This window comes from Cricetulus griseus, chromosome 7, assembly GCF_003668045.3.
Source record: "Cricetulus griseus strain 17A/GY chromosome 7, alternate assembly CriGri-PICRH-1.0, whole genome shotgun sequence".
NCBI classification, from domain to species: Eukaryota; Metazoa; Chordata; class Mammalia; order Rodentia; family Cricetidae; genus Cricetulus; species Cricetulus griseus.
Genome location: NC_048600.1, coordinates 21,508,026 through 21,527,526, shown reverse-complemented (window position 1 = coordinate 21,527,526; position 19,501 = coordinate 21,508,026).

The window sequence follows — 19,501 nt, the reverse complement described above, 5'->3', positions numbered from 1 at the left end:
TCCTCACCCATATCATGAGACAAAGTGCCCCTGTGGAGTCTTTGGGAACAGGAACAGACCCTTCATGCCAGTACTCTCTATAACTCTACATGGAGTTCATGCTCAGTAAGTGTTCCTTATTCTGAATATAATTGCCATGAGTAATCGCATTAAATGTTCTGAAAGCCCAATGGGATTTGGTTAACACTGCATTAGTTTTGTAAAATCCCTGAATCACTGGGGCTGAGAAATAAAGATCGTCCTCCAGGACTAATCCCCTTTGAGGGGAAGCCTCTTCTGTCCTGAGTCTTTAAGTCAGACACAGACCCAGCCTCTACTGCCCCTATGGTTCAACTGCATGCCCACCTTCTCTGAATGCTCCCCTCTGACTTTGTTCATACACCCATGGTAAATTCTCAACACTCAGCTTCCATTAGAACCTACTCTACTTTCTCCTCAAATGTACATCCTTTAGGACTAATTTTTATTTCTGTCTCCTTCCAGCATTGTTCAGAACAACATCTTCTGCACAGCAAGTACCAAATTAGCACTGACCAGTGTGTACCAGTTTGTCCTGCATGAGGGTTCTGATTCCACTCTGGCTAGCTCTTGGAGTGACACTGTTGCTAGCCATTCCCTGAAATAGCATGCCTACTTGGTACATACTCTCTACTTGGTTCAATGCACAACCAAACACAAAGGACCAACACTTTACTTCTGAGCTGATACTTTCACTTTGGGGATGTAAACAATGGATAATTATTTTCCCTGCCACACTAACCCGTCTACAAAACCCAGCCAGCTCTAACAGACATACTAGCTCAGTTCCCTGTTAGTACAAGAAGGGTCCCTGACTCCATTGCACCCGAGCAGTTTCCTGGTTTCCAAACAGCCTTGCACAGGTGATCATGTAAACGGTGAGGGATTGCCAGATTTCTAGGCTCAGCGAGGGGTTTTGCTGCAATGCAGCATTCAGTCTGCCTGTTCTCTAGGAAAGGCTCCTCCGCAGGCAGTGATGCAGAGGGAGGGACTGAGAAGCTGCAGAAAAAAACCAAGCAGATGGCTGCAGCCCTGTCAGCTTACAATGATGAGGTATTGACAATGCTTGCTAGTGAAAGAGAGAAGGATGCTAAAAAAAAAAAAAAGGAGCAAAAGTGCTTTGGTTGTTTTCCAGCTTTTTCTATAAGGGCTGTAGTCTTCTAGAACTGTGTTAATTTGGTTATTCCCTAATTTGGAGATCTGAAATCATATATTCCATGGTGCTAATCTGTGTCTGAGGTCCCTAAAAGAAAGAAAACCAGAGGGGGGATTGAACGTAGCTAAAAGTTTACTTTCCAATCAGGCTCTGAGAGCCCTTCCCTCCTCTGGCCCTGCTCCACATCCCAGCAATCATCTGATGCTTCCATTTCTCTGTGCCCTGAACCCTGCCACTTTCCCAGAATAATTAAAATCTGTCTTCACAGAAGTCTCCATGTTTGCCAGTCAAGTTCCTTGTGGCCCATATTTTCTTAGTCAACTCCACACCCAGAAAATGATGCTCATATCCAAACCAGTTGCTTAGCACAAGACTCAAATTGCTAGCCCATAGGGAAAGAACCCACCACTGTGTCAGCAGATTGAGTCTGATTTATGTAGGATGTCCCTTCCAATCTCTTGGAAAATGGCACTGTAGTCTCATTTGCCAGTGATGGTAAACAGAAGGCCCTTCTTCTCAGACCCGTGGATAATTAATAGACATCTATAGAATGTGATGATTTTTTTTCCTTCCTGTCAATTCTTGGTCATCTGAACTTTTTTGCCTCTCTTTTTAGTCCTGCAAATTTATGGGGCACATATTATAAGATCCAACTCAGTTTACCATGGGGACTTCAGAATGACAATTCATCAAAACCCAGGGCTAAGATGACAATTTGAGGTATGCTGAAACTCAGGAGCATGGGAGGACATCTGCCAAGGCCCTGGGTTAAGTCTCAAGGTGACAAGGATAACAAAAGGCAGGATCTGAGCTGTATAATCCCTGGCTTAAGTTCTATGCAGCAGCCCACCTTATTAGTAATTTGTACTTAAATAACCAGACAGAGCTCTTAGATAAAGTAGAGATGAGCCTAAGAGCAGAGGGAGGTCAGCTCTGAGCCAGGCTATGAACCTAAACTCAGCTCACACTGTTATTACAGGAACAACAGAGAATGGACTGGGGCAGTCATGGGAGAGGTGTGCTCACTAAGGGTCAGCAAACTCATCTCACATTGACTAATGCAAAAGTAACAGCTGGACCTGCAGACATGACGGGTGTTCACAGGGTGAAAGACTGAGATGTAAAGTAAAATGTTCCAGAGAATGGGCTGAGAAATAAGAATTGTAACCTACACACAATGGGGTTGGAAAGCAGAGTAACAGGGATTATACCTTTCCCAGCCTCAGAAACTGGGTTGTTGGTTTGATTGGAAACTACTGGAGTAGCTCACAGTTCTGAACAGTATCAAGGACTGGAACTATGTGTCCATCAGACTCTCTCAAATATGCCCCCGCTACGTCTATCCTAACCAAAGCCCACTCCTGAAGGCAGAGATTCCAGCCGTTTTGATCACCATTATATCCCAAGCTCCTAACACAGGACTTAGCAAATAGTTCCATGAATAAAGGAGTGAATGGATCATAAAGTGAGAGCAAGGCTTCCAGAGTGCTACATATTAAAAAGCCATTGTTACTTGTTTGTGACTGAGTCAAATCAGGCATCCATTCACACTAGAAGTCCATCGACCCTGTCTTATTTGAAAATAACTATTTTGGGGGTTGGATTCCATCCATGCAGCCCCATTTGCCATTTTTTTCAGGATGAAAGCAATTTGGAACATTTTTCATTTTTTAATTTGAGATTTAAAAAAAGAGCAGCTTCTTCAAAGTATGTAATAAATCTTACCAACTTAGAGTAATAAATCCTGACCCTGCTGGGGAATACAGGACCCTCAAGGTCAGGCATTACTTTGAATATGCCTTATCCTGAAGCACGAATGAGTTTCTGAATTGGGGAAAGTCAAGAGTTTGTTCTACATGTTTTCAGGGCATAGCCACTGCAGAGTGGAAAAGCGTTCCAGTCTCAAGACAAGCCTGGTGAGAATGAGTCCACGTGGGATTGTGAGTGCATGCCTCATGTTGGCTTCCTCTGCTTTGCCCCTGAGCTCTCTGCCGTATATTCTTACATAGTCTGTCCTAGAGCCCAGGTGCCTTTTATCTGGATCTGGGCACTAAAGACAAAGGGGATGGTAACTCAGTTTCTTCTTCCTCCATGCTCAATCTGCATGCTGTGCTCTGGAGAATTCTTGGGAGAGACATTATCAAACTCATCCCCAGAATTGTCTCTACTAACAGCCAGGTTAGTTTAGGAGCAAGGCCACACACATCTGCTCTGGTGTTTGTCTTTTTGCTTTTATGTAATAGCTATTCCCAGCAAGACTAACTAACCATGATGTCATCACTATGTAAACCTAACAAGCCTAAATGCAGCTGAGAACACAGAGGCAGACCTAAAGAGGTTAACAACACCTAAGATACCAAAGCTCCTGAGAATTTGGAGCTCACCTTTGAGTTCATAAGTTTGCTTTTCTAACAGCCCCAGGCATTTCCTCCACACTTCCTACCTTGGCTCCATTTCTATCCTCATCCTTGTGTAGTATCCACATCCTTTCAATGCTCTCAATATTCAAAACACCTGCTTCTCACAAGCAGGCTGTTCTCCACACAAATACAAAATTGTCATTGTATACTTTGTATATAAGCCAGCTCAGACATTCTCATGCCACAACTGTACCTGTTTGCCTCCATGCTCTCTCTCTCTCTCTCTCTCTCTCTCTCTCTCTCTCTCTGTCTCTCTCTTTCTCTCTCTCTCCCACTTTCTCATTTGCTTCATCTCAGAGTAACACAGGGAAGACTAAACTTGTGAAAATAGATGGAGATCCTCTTTCTTTTCGGAAACAAGCTCTCTACTGTATTAGTCCTCTCTGTTCCATGTGGACAGAGTCACTGGGTACCTCAGAGTGTGAATTTAATCTGGGATGTTGATGTCAAACATTCACCGAGATCTATTCAAAGTTGTACGAACTTCAATCTAGCTTTTATGCACTGGGAATAGGAAATCCACAGCACTAGACAGGCTCTACCCAGCACCTTCCTCTACAGAGCCATATCTCAGGAGGTAAGAGAATGTCACAGCATTCTCCATGGATATTTAAATCTTCCTTTTGTCACTTAATCTGCTGGTTATTATACTTTGTGTATTCCACTCTAGCATGGACTTCTCAGAAATGAGAATGATGAGGCATAATTTTCATATCCCCTGAAGCACTTGGCTCAAACCTCTGAGCAGAGCAAATGCCTAATCCATTTCTATACAATGGAATATTTGTTGGGAAACCTTGATACCTCCTAGCTATCAAGTAATTTTCCTTAAATGTTTTTGCCGTAATTCTGCCACACATAAAGATCTGTAACCAAGGAAACACCTTTCTTATTCTAGCTAAAACAGAGCCTTTCAAATTTTAAAAATCTCCTCTAAGTAGTTCCTCAACCTATTTCTGATTCTCTTTGTGACTACTAGATTTTCTTTTATAATGATCTTTCGAAAGAGGTCATGGTAGCTAAGGGTCCAGGTAGTTCAAATGACTCTTCCCTCCATCTTTTCATTCACAAAAACACAAGCTTGTTTTTTAGACACTGTGTCGCCTAAAGCTGGCAGAGCTTGGAGCTAATATTTTTCTAACAGCAAACTCAACAACTCTATCATAGAGTTGGGCTTCTGTCAAACCCACAGATCCCTAGCTGAAGCTTCCCTTGTGTTTCTGTCACGTGCTTCTCTGGACCATCCTACTGTGATAGAACCCTGGCTGTTCATCCTCTTTGCACTGTTATTCAAACTTGGGCTCATATAACACTTATCTGAGCATTGTCCCTCAAACGTGAATTTTCTGACATTGCCCTTTCCCACCACCATAATTATATCAGTCACTTAACAGCCAACTCCATTCAATTACCCCAGGCCTTTGTGTGCCCATGTAGGACATCTCAGCAGTCTCTACTAGCACTTTGTTTATAGAATTAAATTTCCCCACTTTCCCACAGAGCTGAGACACTTCCTCCTATCCATTCTCTTTTCTAACCTCAACCAGTCTCATGACATTCAGTCTACCAGAGCCATTGCAGGTCTATTATGTGCAATGTAATAAAGCAAAGGGGGAAAAGGATCTCCAAAATGTTCCAGGCCAACCCAATCTTTCCTTCTCATTTTATAGACAGAAATACCAACATAGACAGAGGCTAAGAATTTTGCCAAAGTAAATTCAAGGCAATCGAAATTAAACCTCAAGTCTCCTGATAACCATTTTTATACAACAGTATTTTTGAAGAAATAGATAAATAATACAACAGCTGGTATTGATTTACCATTATTATGTAAGATAGAGTTGCCAAAACTGAAACAGATTTTTCACCAATCAATGCCTCTGCTCCAAGGTATTTGCAAACTGAAGATTGATTCTGGCAGTTCTTATGACATGGATATTAAACTATAACATATAACAAGTCTGAGTGCTATTCTATCTCAGGAGAGCAACAATTCAGTCTTTTAATGGCAGATGGTTGCCATCAGAGAAACTCTAGGAGAAGCAAATACCTTATCCTCCATTACAGATAAAAAAAAAGAAAAGAAAAAGAAAAAAACAGCACTCAGAACTTAAAGCAGAAGAATCTCACCATACTATTAAAAACACAAATAGAAAAAAACATGAAGTTGATTTCATAAAAGCTATTGAATGACTCTGCAAAAATCCAAATCCCTAGACTGCAATCAGATGCAGTTAGTTTGCAAGAAACAAATCCAATCTTCTCTTCCATAATGCAGTCATATAAATTGATACAATGAGAAGCTGTTCATACTCAAAAGACAAATGTCCTATGTGTTCTGTGTTTGCAGTGAACATTATAAGATTCGGGACTGGGAGATGGCTCATCAAGTAAACCATTTGCCCTACATGTGAGGATGGAAGTTCTGCTTTCCACAACCCAAGTAAATGCTGTGGGTGTTAACAAACTTCCTGTGATGTGAGGCTGAGACAGGGCATCCTGGGGGCAAGCTCTGAGTTCAAGGGAATCTCTTATACAATGGATAAGATGGAGATGGAGCAAGGAAGACTCTAATGTCAACATCAAGCTTCCACGCATGTCACAGGTCACAGGTACATACGCCCCTGTACATACACATGTGCCCACACACATACAAACACATACAATTATGAAGTCATACCACATGCACACGTACATGCAAAAACTTAACAAAGTTCATATATTTACAATTGTAAATATACCATAGCTTTTGTATAAAGCAAAAAAAAATGCCCTTAAGGTAAAAAAAACATTAAAAATATGCCATATTTGAAAAACCAAAAAAAAGTCATATTCTTACTAGTAATGACAAACCAAAAACTGGTGTCAGTTCAACTCTGTTTTCATCAATACACACTCCCTCAAGGCCCACATATTTGTCAAAATTTACCCCACGAGTATCAGTGATCATCTTTCAACTCCCATTCATAACTATCTTATCTATATGCAGAGAGATAGATCAACTGGACACAGAAACACATATATTGCCTATGAATCTATACCCTCAGATTCAGAGGAAATCATCTGATCCCTGAAAAATCCTGTAGACTGGTGTCTTCCTGAGCTGCTAGTGGCAGCTCTGCTGTGTGCTAACTGGGAACTGATTTTTTGTCAGCACTGAAGGAGGGGGTGCGTGGCTAAATCACATGGAAAGTGAGCAGTAATGTGTCAGGTTGGTGACTGGAATGCAAAGAGGTCTACTAATGCCAACAGAGGAACTTGGCATACAAGCTACCCCATCCATCCAATTTAAAGCAATAAGACCTATGTTTTCTTCTACATGTTCTGTCCATGGGTGATGGTAAAAGCAGTCTAGGGATCTATAGAAAGTTATGTGACATTTTAATGCAGAACCATAACTGGAAAGGCTGAGCCATGAGGTTCATAAATTTAAGGACAGCTGAGTAATTTAAGGACTCAAAAGTAAAATAGGGTTGGAAATTTAATTCAGTGATAGAGCCCTTACCTAGTATGCAAATGGCTCTGGTTTTAATCCTCACTAAAATGAACAGAAAAATGAAAAATTATTATTATTATTATTATTATTATTATTATTATTATTATTATTATTATTATTATGTGTGACACTGTATAGTCTATTGGGCCAAACAAGTGGGAATAAAGATAATTCTTGTTATAGGTGCTTCTTAAATTGTTCTCCTTAGTCCTCATTTATGCTTTACAGCATAGTTCCAGTTATTTGCAAGTGGAAGGCTAACCATTCTATCAAGAAAAGGCACTTGCATAGTTGCCTTTCACTTGGTGGCAACAAAGACAGAGCTTTCCTGTCCTAGAAATACAACCTCTGACTTGTAGGTCACTTCATCCTGGCCACTAAAGAACTAGTCTTAGTCCTGCTAGATACTGAGATGGTTTGTTCCACTAAACCCACCATATTTGAGGATGATGCTCAAATTGTTCAAGAACAAGGTATTTAATTGGCTTTACTAGACTGAGGAGAAAGATTTCTTTGTTGCATATGCCAACTTCCTCAATTTATCAAGTGACCTGCAAAGCTCCTGACTCCAGAAAATCTTCACAGGGAAAGTAGATTCTCAAAGAAGGTGGCTATGACAGAGGTCTCTATGGCAGTGATTCTCAACCTGCGGGTCATGACCCTTTTGAGAGGCAAACAACCTTTTCACAGTGGTGGCCTAAGATGATCAGAAAACACAGATATTTACATTAGAATTCATAACTAGCCAAATTGCAGTTATGAAGTAGCAGTGAAAATGATTGTATGATTGGGGGTCACCAAAACATGGAGGAAAAATTGAATTAAAGCATTGCAGCATTAGGAAGGTTGAGAATCACTGCTCTATTATAGCCACTGGAGCAAAAGTTCCTTCACTTTGGGAGCACAGACATGTGTTGTTAAATTAAGAAAGGAAGCAATCTTCTTTGGAGAAGTACTTCCTGGCTAACTACTCTGCTTAGCAGACACCGAACTCCCAACCACAAGAACACTGGGCCTCCTTTCCCAGGCACTTGCACCTCCCTCAGTGGGATGTTGGATTGTCACAGGATGCAAAAACCAACACAAATATTGAAAATACCCCCCATGCTCACACCTGAGTTACACATTAAACAAGGACCTCAGCAAAGCAACTCATTTATTTTTCTAAGCTTGTTTGTCTCCAGTCCATTTGTTGCTTATATCAGAGAATATGAGATTCACTGTTCAGAATTCTGCTGAGAGTGCAGGATCATCTTCACTCAGGAAATTATAGCTCCCCTGTCTCCATCCTGAGCCTTCTGTCCTGAGACCAGGCTCTTCCTGGAGCCACACTGTACCTTTAAAATCAGCAGAGTCTGCTTCCTCAAGATGAGAAAAATGTCATCAAATACTCTTTGGTGGGTTTTCAGAAGCACACGCTTTCTTCTTGAAATTAAACTGAAAACCAAAACTCCATTTCATATCATTATGACAATTCCTGTGAAGCCCTATTAAATATGACAACTGACAACGGTACAGAGTCAGGAGTTAATGGCAATTGTCGTTTAATAGCGTCAGATTTAGTTTCACTGCAGAGCTCAGTCTGCAAAAAAAGTCACATCCCCAGCATGGGGAAATGTTCAAACCTGCCACCATTTGCAGCTGGAAAATGTAACAGAGTAAATTGTTAAGTGGGCACTGCAGCATTCACAGGCATCTTAATAATCTTTACTCTTTTCCATTTGAGTGTTCATTTATGTTTTAATGTTAAGATGCTTGTTTAGATGGCATAAAACTGAGAAAATATAATAAACTACCTAGACCGTGTGTTTTACCATTGGCATACTAGGAATGTATAGAATAATCATGAGAAGTGTAAGAGGTATAACACTATTTGTGAAAGCTGCTCACTTTCTGGATGTATAATGCTGAGAAGGTAACTTCGCTGCCCTGGGTTGGTATATGCTTGGAACAAGACCATGCATTTCAAATGTTTGCCACAGCATCAGATATGAAACTACTAAGCCTGCCATGATTATCATCAGCAGTCACTTTGCTGGTATGGCTGCCTCAAACAATTCAGTGTAAATTGGAAATAAGGAAAAGGCTCTGAATACAGAGAATAATTCATGCACCTATCCCAGTGGTGATTGACATGCACTTTCTTTTGCTTATTTCCCCAGAGAGATCTCATAGTTCTTTTTCAGCTGGTGATCAGTCTTATGTACCGAAAGGACTCAGCCAAGATGAAGAGGCTAAGAGACCCTTAAGAAGGTGGAGGATTTCTGATCCTAGGAAGCCTAGCTGCTAGGAAAAAAAAGAGAGCAGAAATGCAAAAGAATAATTCATTCTATGAAAAGCATTAACAAGCATGTGTGGCAAGAACAGCAATGAGTAACTAGTCCCTTTACTGGTTCTCATCATCTGCTTTAACAGAGGTAACCTTTGTCTGCATAATGACCACCTGTCTGAGACAATGGTCAAAGAGAAAAGTCTATACCAGAATCAAGTCTACCTTGAGTGATAAAATTAGGCAAAGTCCCCAAAGCTCCAGCTATTTTTCTGGGGAGAAAACAGACTTGAATATACTCTTCCCCAGGTTTGACACAGGATGAGAAACCCATACTTTGCAATGCTGTATGTCTATAGTGGCCAATAGGTACAGATTTTTCCCTTTCCAAGTAAAACAATAGTAACCTCTACAGAGCATTTATTTATCAGGCACAAAGCCCCTTAAGGAAACTGCAATATAAACCTGAGCCAGCATGGTCTTGCCAACTGTCAGCTTCCCAGAACCTCTGCAGGAATTCTGTATTCCCATCTCCTGTTAGGAAATATGAGTGCCATTCAGGTTCTTCCAAGCCCAGAAAAGACAGGAAGAATTCTGCAGCTACACCATCATATGGCCTCCAGTGTTTAAACAACTCCATTCCATGCCTCCATCTACTTCACAAAGCATCCTGTACAGGAGCCTGCAGACATATTTCTGTCCTGCTGCAGTCATGACCTTGATTTTCCACTCTTTGGATAGCTGCAGTATTAATGTCAGCAAGTTCTGTGCATTTAGACACAGGGATTATGTCACCTCAGGGACTCACTCCTCCTCACCATACTGACAACTGACTTAAGTCTGGGTTATGATTAACAACAACTTAGCTGGTGGTTTGACAAGGTACATTTCATCTCCAGATTACAAGATGCCCAACAAAAGTTCCTTTGCATATTCTGTTTGTAGGATGGGAAGATGTAGGAAGCCAGCTCCCGCTGGCTTAAGTTTCATGCCCAGTAAATGGTACTGAAAGAAAAGGGAAAGAAATTAGGTCTTTGGGAGATTCTGTTTCTATTCACAAAGTCATAATGCCAGCCCAAGAAAGAAAGGGTTTAGAGATAATACATGTGGAAGCTCACAGCACACATGAGAAGAATTCAGTACACTGTTTTCCTTTGGTTTCTTCATCTGTTTGAGGCTTCAGAATAGACACATTTAGTGAAATGGGACTATGGTTATTTTACTTACTGATTGAGGATACTTCAAAGGCTTCGGAAATGGTTACCAATTTCATATTTTGTGATTTTTTTTTACATAGACCAGGTGAACCAAGTGAATTTGGTCATCCTTGTTTCTGATGATCAGTAACCTGGACATAGACTTACCCTGTATGTTTGAACAGTGTAGAATTTTCCAGATCTGTACAATTACAGACCCACTGAAGCTACAGCAAACTCCAGACTCTCCATCCTTCCAGGATCTTAGAACCTGTTTAGGGTGAGTTTTGAGTTGGAGGGTGACCAAAGGTTCAATAGAAAAAGCCTTGAGACCTTGGAGTAGCTAATACCAGGGCCTGACTTAGACCTGGCTTTCTGCAGATTTCTTGAATTTCCCAGTAAGTTACCTCCCACCTGTGCAGTAAAAGTTGTGACTCAGTTCCCAAAGCATTCATGCATATTACATCCATAGGCTAAGAAAACTTCAAGGTCTTCCCAAATAATGACTATGTAATCGCAACCTGGAGCAATTTAAGAGGTTGATGAAGATCAGTGGGTAAAGCTGCCTGAGCACACAGTGTGAATGAAGCACTGAGTGACAAGACAGGTGGGAAGGCAGAATTCCTTGCCCTTCTGCATCTCAGGGCCTTGCCTGATATAGCAGACAAGTACATGAAACAAAACTGAAAGCAAGCTTATGCTGTGTGATGCAAAATGAAAATGGACTATGGAAGACAAAACATAAAAGGCATGTTCACCAAATTAGACATGAAAGAGAAGAAAAAAAGCCAAAGAAAGAGGAAATATAGTGATGCTGGGGTGTTGGGATAACTTGGTGCTCTCTGGAAGGTGTTGTGGGATGTGCAGGTAGTTTGTGCAGCAATACTGTGAGGAAAGGACAGAGCTAAGAAGCCTAGAATGCTACAGGATCCACTACATAACCCAGGTCTCAATGAGAAAAAAGCTAAGAGTCGGGAAACCTTCCATTTTAGATAGCAAGAAATCAGTACACAAAACTGTCGTCAATAAATGCTCAACATCCACTGAACAGAACAATGAGATGCATCCCTGATGCACATGTAATAAACATGTACAGATAGGAAAATGCAAAGATGTCAATTTTCACTAAGTGCTAAGAAACAGAGTAATTTATCACAAAGTTTACTATTAAATTTTGTCAGAAGCACTCTCCATGACACATAAGAACAATTAGAAGAGGGAACTTTCTATGGAGTGAAATATAAACACTTTTGCCTTAGATTCTCTTTTGTTGCAGTGATAAAATACTCTGACAAATGTCGATTAATGAAAAAAGAGTTCTTTCTCATAGGTCATGGTTCTAGGTATAGTAAAGCACAACTGGGAAGTCCAGACAGCAGAAGCTTGAAGCAGCTGCTTACATTGTGTCCACATCAGGAAACAAAGTTAAGATAAATGAATATGCACTAATGCTCCACTCACATTCTCCATTTTGTAAAGTTCAAGGTCTGCTGCTGAGGGAATGGTCCCACCCACACTCAAGATGGGTCTGTCTACATCAATGAATGCAATCAAAATAATCCCCCACAGAGACACATCTCCCAGGTGAGTCTCAATGCTGTCAAGTTGATAATTAACACCAACCACCAGAGCCTTTAAAAGTAAAGCCATGTGATGTGGGTGACAGAGTTAACAGACAAATCAATGAAATAGAAGTAAATATCCACGACACGCCCAGTTGCATACTGAAGCTCAGGACTGCTAACAAGCAGCATTTTAATCATCTAGCAGAGGATTAAAAGAAAAAAAAAATCACAACAAATAAGTGATGCTGCAGAAACCGGATATTCATCACAGAGCTCATAGAATGAGACAATTTTTCACAGTGCACATAAGAAAAGTGCCAGTTAACAAGCTACTCATATGCAAAATTGGAAGCAAACAAATACAAAGAGAAATCATGTGTTAATCCCACCAGTTTAGAATAAGACCACTACCACAGTTTAAAGCCAAATTTGAAGCAAGCTTTAATTAAATACTGGCCAGATGGATGGGCTCTGGCCAGGTCAATCTCTGGTTCCCCCGAAAAAATGAGCCTGAGTCACGGTTTACAGTGGCTTAAATATTTCCCACCAGGTCCAATCAGAGGCAAGCCTACATCCTGTCATATTTCCTGCCTGTAAACCTCCCACCTACATATGATGAAGCACATCCGGTGCAGATGGGTCAAACAAACATGTTTAGGGAAGTGAGAGCATGTGGCTTTTTTTATCTCCTGTAAATAATGACCTCCAGCATTTGAGGAACTGTCTGTCCTTGGGCAAGGGGCTTGAACATCAGAGACATTTTTGATTCAAGGATCTCTTAGGCATAGTAATTAAAACAAACTATAACTTTGGCTCTCACACATGGGTAAGTTCCCCCTTACCAAGGAGAATCAGGAAAGTTAAGTTAAAAACCTGTAATACTAATTTCAGTTAGAAATAGCAGTAGTATAAAGTCATGGTTTGTTTTTTCTTTAATATGCATTTCCTATTTCTGCCTCCTAAGAAAATCTAAAGTGACAATCAGGTCATTACTATTGGTCCCCTGACTCCCTAGACTGCCTCCACCTCATGCTGCATTTCCAGACAGGATAAACTGTGAAACTGCTCGTTTGAGGTCAACAACACCAAATGTATGTTCTTCTGCTCTGAGAATTAAGAAGTTATTAAAATGAGCTGATGTTGTGTGAAGAGAACTGTAAGAAATAAAAGCTGCTGGTTTCTTTTCAGAATAAAGATAAGTACCCGAATCAGCTTAGGTGGAGTTACAAAAGAACAAACAATACTGTGCCCCTGTCAAGTTAGCTAGCCACAGGAAACACTATTAGTCCAGCTACCCACTCCCACCCAAACTAGAAGTTTAGAGCAGAAATTTTCTAACAGCCAAGTTCTCCTAGCAGCTGTGACAAGGTCATTCACCTGCTAAACTTTCAAATAAGCACAATGTAAATCATCGAGGTGAGTCTGTGCAAGGTCTTTGTTGAAAAGGAAGCCAGCCTGGGCAGATGGAGAGCTAAGAATGAGTTGAAGCATAAGCTAAGACCTGATTACCCAGCCAGTGAGGAAAGGGACGAAGGGGCCTGCAGTAGCATTATAAAAATGTCCTCTGACTACCAGCACACCTGCCCTCCTGGGCTGCCATCGACTTGGCAAAGTTCTAAAGTAAACCTCCTCTCTTTCACACTGAGTCTCCAGTGCTCTTATATGGGGTTGGGGAAAGTTCCTTGCAGGACTCCAAAGCCAGTTTGGAAAGGCACTAACCTAATTAAAACCAAAGAAGGTAAGCACCTGAATGAATGTCTTGGTGAATTGGCAAAAGCCAAGCAAAGCCATGCCTCTCCTCAGGATAATAGTAATAACAAGTTTACAAGGAAAAATTAAAAGGTGAATAAAAGCACCTGTGAGTCAAAAGTCCACTTGTAAGACTTACAGAGGAAACAACAGTGGCCTTCCAAGTTTAAGATTCAAACAATTTGCCATCAAAACAACAGAAGATAGAGAAAACATGCAAACTGTTGAACACTTGTGATAGCAAATGATCACTGTAAACCTTAGCTCTTTCAATAACACAGTGGCTATTTTTATAGAGTTAACCAGATACAACATATCTGCATTTAAGTCCAACTCAGAAGGCTAAGACAATAAGCACAAGTGCTGGCCTGAACTGCAGAGCAAGACCATTTTTTAAGTGCTTATATTTTAGAGATTAAAAACTACAGTCTGACATAGGTAAAATGTGGTGAGTCTGGAATTTGATTTTACATATGTGAGAAACTGCTGTAGGGAAGAAAGTAAACAATGTGAAGATGGCTTAGTAGGATAGACTATGTAGTATCAGCTATAGAAAGTAGGTGCTAAGTCCAGAGACTTTAAAGTACTCTGTCTCCTCTCCCTCTCCTCCATCTCCCTCTCCCCCCTCTCTCTCTCTCTCTTACATGAACACACACACACACACACACACACACACACACACACACATAGAGGTATTTCAAATCCCTTTTAAAATGGAGATTGAAAAGCTCCAAGTCTTGCCATTGAAGAGTCTGACAATCTCTCATTGGGAAGAAGAGACCTACCATATTACAAAAGTCTCACACACCCATTCTTGTCTTGCATTTTCCTATGGGGCTCAGGGGAACCCAAAATAACTCTTGGAGCCCTTCAAGCCTGACTTTTTAAAACCCAAAGCATAGAGCTCTCCAGAAAAGAGGGGGTGGCAATATATTTCCCTTATGGCTTTTTTAACAGAGAAATGAAAGAAAAACAGCTCCATGCGGGTCAGACGCTTATGATTCTCCCATGTTCTAACAGATCAGCTAGACACCATTTCCCCAAATAAACTGCTATTGCATAACTCAAAGACAGGAAAGGTTGAGCAAAGTCTGCAGATCTTTTTGGAATGAGTCTTTCAACTACCTGAGTAGAAAATAAAAATGGCTTATCACTTTTTCCTCTAAAGGATACAATCTCAAGTTTCCCAAATACTCCTGGCAACCTAAGACAAATTAACATGTGCTCTCTGAAAGACTATTTATGCTATTAATTTTCTTTAAAAACAAAAAGTGTTTACCAAAAGCAATCAGATGCAGAGACCCACAGATAAACATTAGCCCAAGCTTAGGGAATCCTGCAGAAGAGAGGGAGGAAGGATTGTAGGAGTCAGAGAGGTCAAGGATATCACAAGAAAACCCACAGAAATAACTAACCTGGCTCCTAGCAACTCTCAGAGTCTGAACCAACAACCAGAGAGCCTGCATGAGATCAACCTAAGCTCTCTACGTATATGTGACAGTTGTATAGCTTGGTCTATTTGTGTGACTCCTAACAATGGGAGCAGGGGCTATCCCTGACTATGGGGAAACTATTCCTCATACTGGATTGCCTTGCCCTGCCTAAATACAAGGGAGGTGCTTAGTTTTACCCCAACTTGACATGCCATGCTTTGTTGTACCCATGGGAGGCTTGCCCCTTTCTGAACAGAAACATAGTAGGGGGAAGGAGGGAGGTAGTGGGAAGGAATGGGAGGAGAGGAAGGAGGGGAAACTCTGGTCAAAAAATCCCTCACAAACATGCTCAGCAGCTCATCTTGTCAATCATTCTAGATTCTATCAGTTTGACAATCAATATCAACCATCACAATGCCATAAGCTGGTTTTCATAGCTATTTCACTGTGACAGGTTCAGAGTGGCCTTATAAAAATAGAGCTCTGCTTTTTAACCCACTAAGTATTGACACCTATCCGCATTGAAAAGGTAACAAGGGTGGGGAAGGCAGCTCTGGAGAAAGGCAGCAGGATACAAGGTGATATGGAGGGGAAAATGGAAAAACAGAGGTGGAGCTTTAATTGGAGAAGGGGACACTGAGGGTTTTTAAAAATCCACAGTGATGATGATGCCTTTTTGTCAGATTTTTTATTTGAATTAGAAACTAGATTGTTTTACATGACAATCCCAGTTCCCTTCTCCCTCCAGTCCTCCCCTTCACCCCCCCCCAACTAAAACCCTACCTATCACATATCCTTTCTGCTCCCCCTGCATGGTAAGGCCTTCCATAGGGTGTCATCAGAGTCTATTGTTTCCTGATGATGTCTTTTGAGACAAAGTGTTACAATAAATCTTTCTGCCAGAAGCCCTGAGCCCCACTGCCACTTGTGCGCTTTACGCCAGCCGCCCACCCAAGTTAGGCCCAAATGAATACACAGAAATTTGCATTAGGTTCAAAGCTGCTTGGCCAATGACTAGGATTCCTCATCTATTAGCTCAGTCTTAATTATCATAAATCTATATATTTTATGAGACTTATCTTATCGGACGCCTTATTGGCATCCCTCCTTGCCGGTGGATCACATTGTGCCGCTGGAGGAGCAAGGGGGAAAAAGGACCCTTCCTGTTTCTCCTTCGCTTAAATATGAGTCTCCTTGCTATGTCACTTCCTGCCTGGATCAGCACTTCTCTACTACATTTTCCAGAATCCTCTTTGACTTCTAATCCTATCTAACTTCCTGTCTCATTGGCCAAACAGAATTTTATTCAACAATCAATAAGATAAACATACACAGTACATTCCCCATCAACAAAGTCTTACTTTGTACCCTTGGCTGACCTGTAACTCTATATGTAGACCAGGCTGGCCTCAAACTTATAGCCATCCACCTTCCTCTTCCCCTGAATTTTGGGATTAAATACATACATTACAACACCCAGCCAGGAATCATATTATTTTATAGTTACCTAAATTACATATATATATATATATATATATATATATATATATATATATATGACACTGTTTCCCCCCAAGAGCCATGGACTATCTAGCAAAAACCCTAGTAGCAGGAATAAGGTGTTGATCAAGAAACTCCAAGGCTCTCAAAACAATTAGGCTATTATTGTTGCCTTTGACTGCCTCCCAGAAGTTGAAGGTGGGTCTCGATTACTGGAGATACCACATGTTTTGCATATAGGATTCAGTAGACTCCAGATAGATATGACCCAAAAGCCTCTTCTCTGGGAACTAGCTTTCATAGTACTGGAAGATGCCATGAAAACTACCAAAGGGATAAAGTAATCAATAATCCTATCCAGCTGTGATGTCTACGAACTAAAATGGCCTGTACAATAAGTTGTTGCTAAGGGTGCAATAGTGGCACTTCTTGGTAGTAACCAACAACTGTCTAATCAGACTTAAGGCCTGATCAAAAAAAGGAATATCATCCTTGCTACTTTAAACCTAGCCAACTTCCCATCATGAGTAAGGTTATGTATCTTACAGAAAAACCTACTACTGCCCTTTTTCTAAACCTGACTAATTCCTAACTGCAGTGTAAATAGTTATCTTTATATTCACAGAGGAATGTAGCTCTCACCCATCATCAAAGAAACTCCTTTTTGCAGCAGATAGAGACCATCACAAAAATCCACAACTGGTAAAAATGCAGAGAACAATTGATCACATGGTGCCTATGCCCAATTGATCTACATTTACAATGCAACCCATACACCCAAGGCTCACAGAACATCACAGAAGAGGGGTCAGAAAAGACTGTAAGAGCCAGAGGACCAGGAAGTCTGCTTCAAGATTGAGTTTTCTAGATATGATAAGGAAATTATGCCCATGATATATTAACACTGTGGCTCCCTAAACAAGACCAGAAAAATGACAACACCAACCAACATGGCTAGAAGAAATCTTATGAGGCCCCCATCTGTAGAGAAAGAGCAAATAATGACTGCAGGGAGAAGAATTAGCCTTCCACAGGGATGAACTCTTTAATTGGCTATCCAATACCAAAGTGGTCAGCACTAAAACTTACAAATATAAGCAGCACCAGCACTAGTCTCACGTGTTGTATATATATATATATATATATATATATATATATTATATATATATATATGAATTTGAGACAGAATGAACTCTTATTTATTATCAGGTCTTGGGAATGCTGCCAATGAATTCAACCTATTTTGATTTTGTGTATCTTTTTATTTTAAGGGCTTCCTAATTTTGTGTGTATTTGTGAATGCCTTGTGTATATGTACTTCTTGCATGCCTGGTGCTCTTCAAAGCCAGAAGGAGGTATTAATACACTGGAAGTTGTGAGTCAGGTGATTGTATTTTAGGTAAAGAAAAAAATGAAATATCTTTAAAAGGTGTGGATCCCCATGAAAAACGAAACTTTGAGTTAGCAAAACTTAATGGAAAAAAGATTTCAGCAAAGCTGAGCAATTTGGTCATTGGGTACACTGACTGTAGTAAATTGTCCAGATGGCAGGCTATTACTCTTATGTATCTGTTTGGCAGAAATAACAAAAGCACTAATGCCCTTAGGTAAGACAAGTCAAACCTAAGCTACAGGAGCTGGCCCAGTCGCTCAGGAAAAAATAGGACATACCCTGACATTTGAACAAGGCAAAGAACTCAAACAGACAGAAAAATATGGGAGAAAGGTCATTTTTACAAGCACTAGTAAGGTGCTCCTTCTCACCAAAGCAAATAAATACAAATGTAGTTTATTATTAAGTATAAATAATATATATTCGCTGGGCATTGGTGGCGCACGCCTTTAATCCCAGCACTCGGCAGGCAGAGGCAGGCGGATCTCTGTGAGTTTGAGACCAGCCTGGTCTACAAGAGCTAGTTCCAGGACAGCCTCCAAAGCCACAGAGAAACCCTGTCTCGAAAAAACCAATATATAATATATATATATATAATATATATATATATATATATATAATGAATATAATGAATATATATGATTAATTTATTAGTATTCTATACAATGAAAATTTCCCTGAGAGATGTAAATATCAGTCTCTTAACAATACCTAAGATCCAGGCCAAGGGTCTAACTTGGGGGTTAAAGCTTGTGTTTGGCATATTGAGATATTGAGATCCTGGAATCAATTTCCAGCATTGTCACCAACAAGAAAAAAAAAATTAAAGACCCAAGATGTTGACCTTTAGAATAATTACTCTCCATTCAATTATTTTTAAAAGATTTAGAATGAGACACAAGTAGATTTTTTGTTCTTCTTATACAGCATGCTTACTTTAAAAATGAAAACATTCAAAGACACTCCCCCTTGCATGCAAATACCAACAAAAACATAGACACGCCCCCTCCTTTGGCTTTATATCCTACAGGTGTCTTCTGGGGAGTGTTGCTACTGTTCTTTCTGCATCTTCAACTCTTATTTATCATCAGGTCTTAGGAATGTTGCCAATGAGTTCAACCTATTTTGATTTTTTTATCTTTTTGTTTTAAGGGTTTCCTTATTTTGTGTGTATTTATGAATGCCTGTACGTGTATCTGAATACTTCTTGCCTGTCTGGGGCCCATGAAGGTCAGAAGGAGATATCTAATGCCCTGGAAGTGTAGTTAAAGGAACTTGTGAGCTATCACATTAGTACTGAGAACTG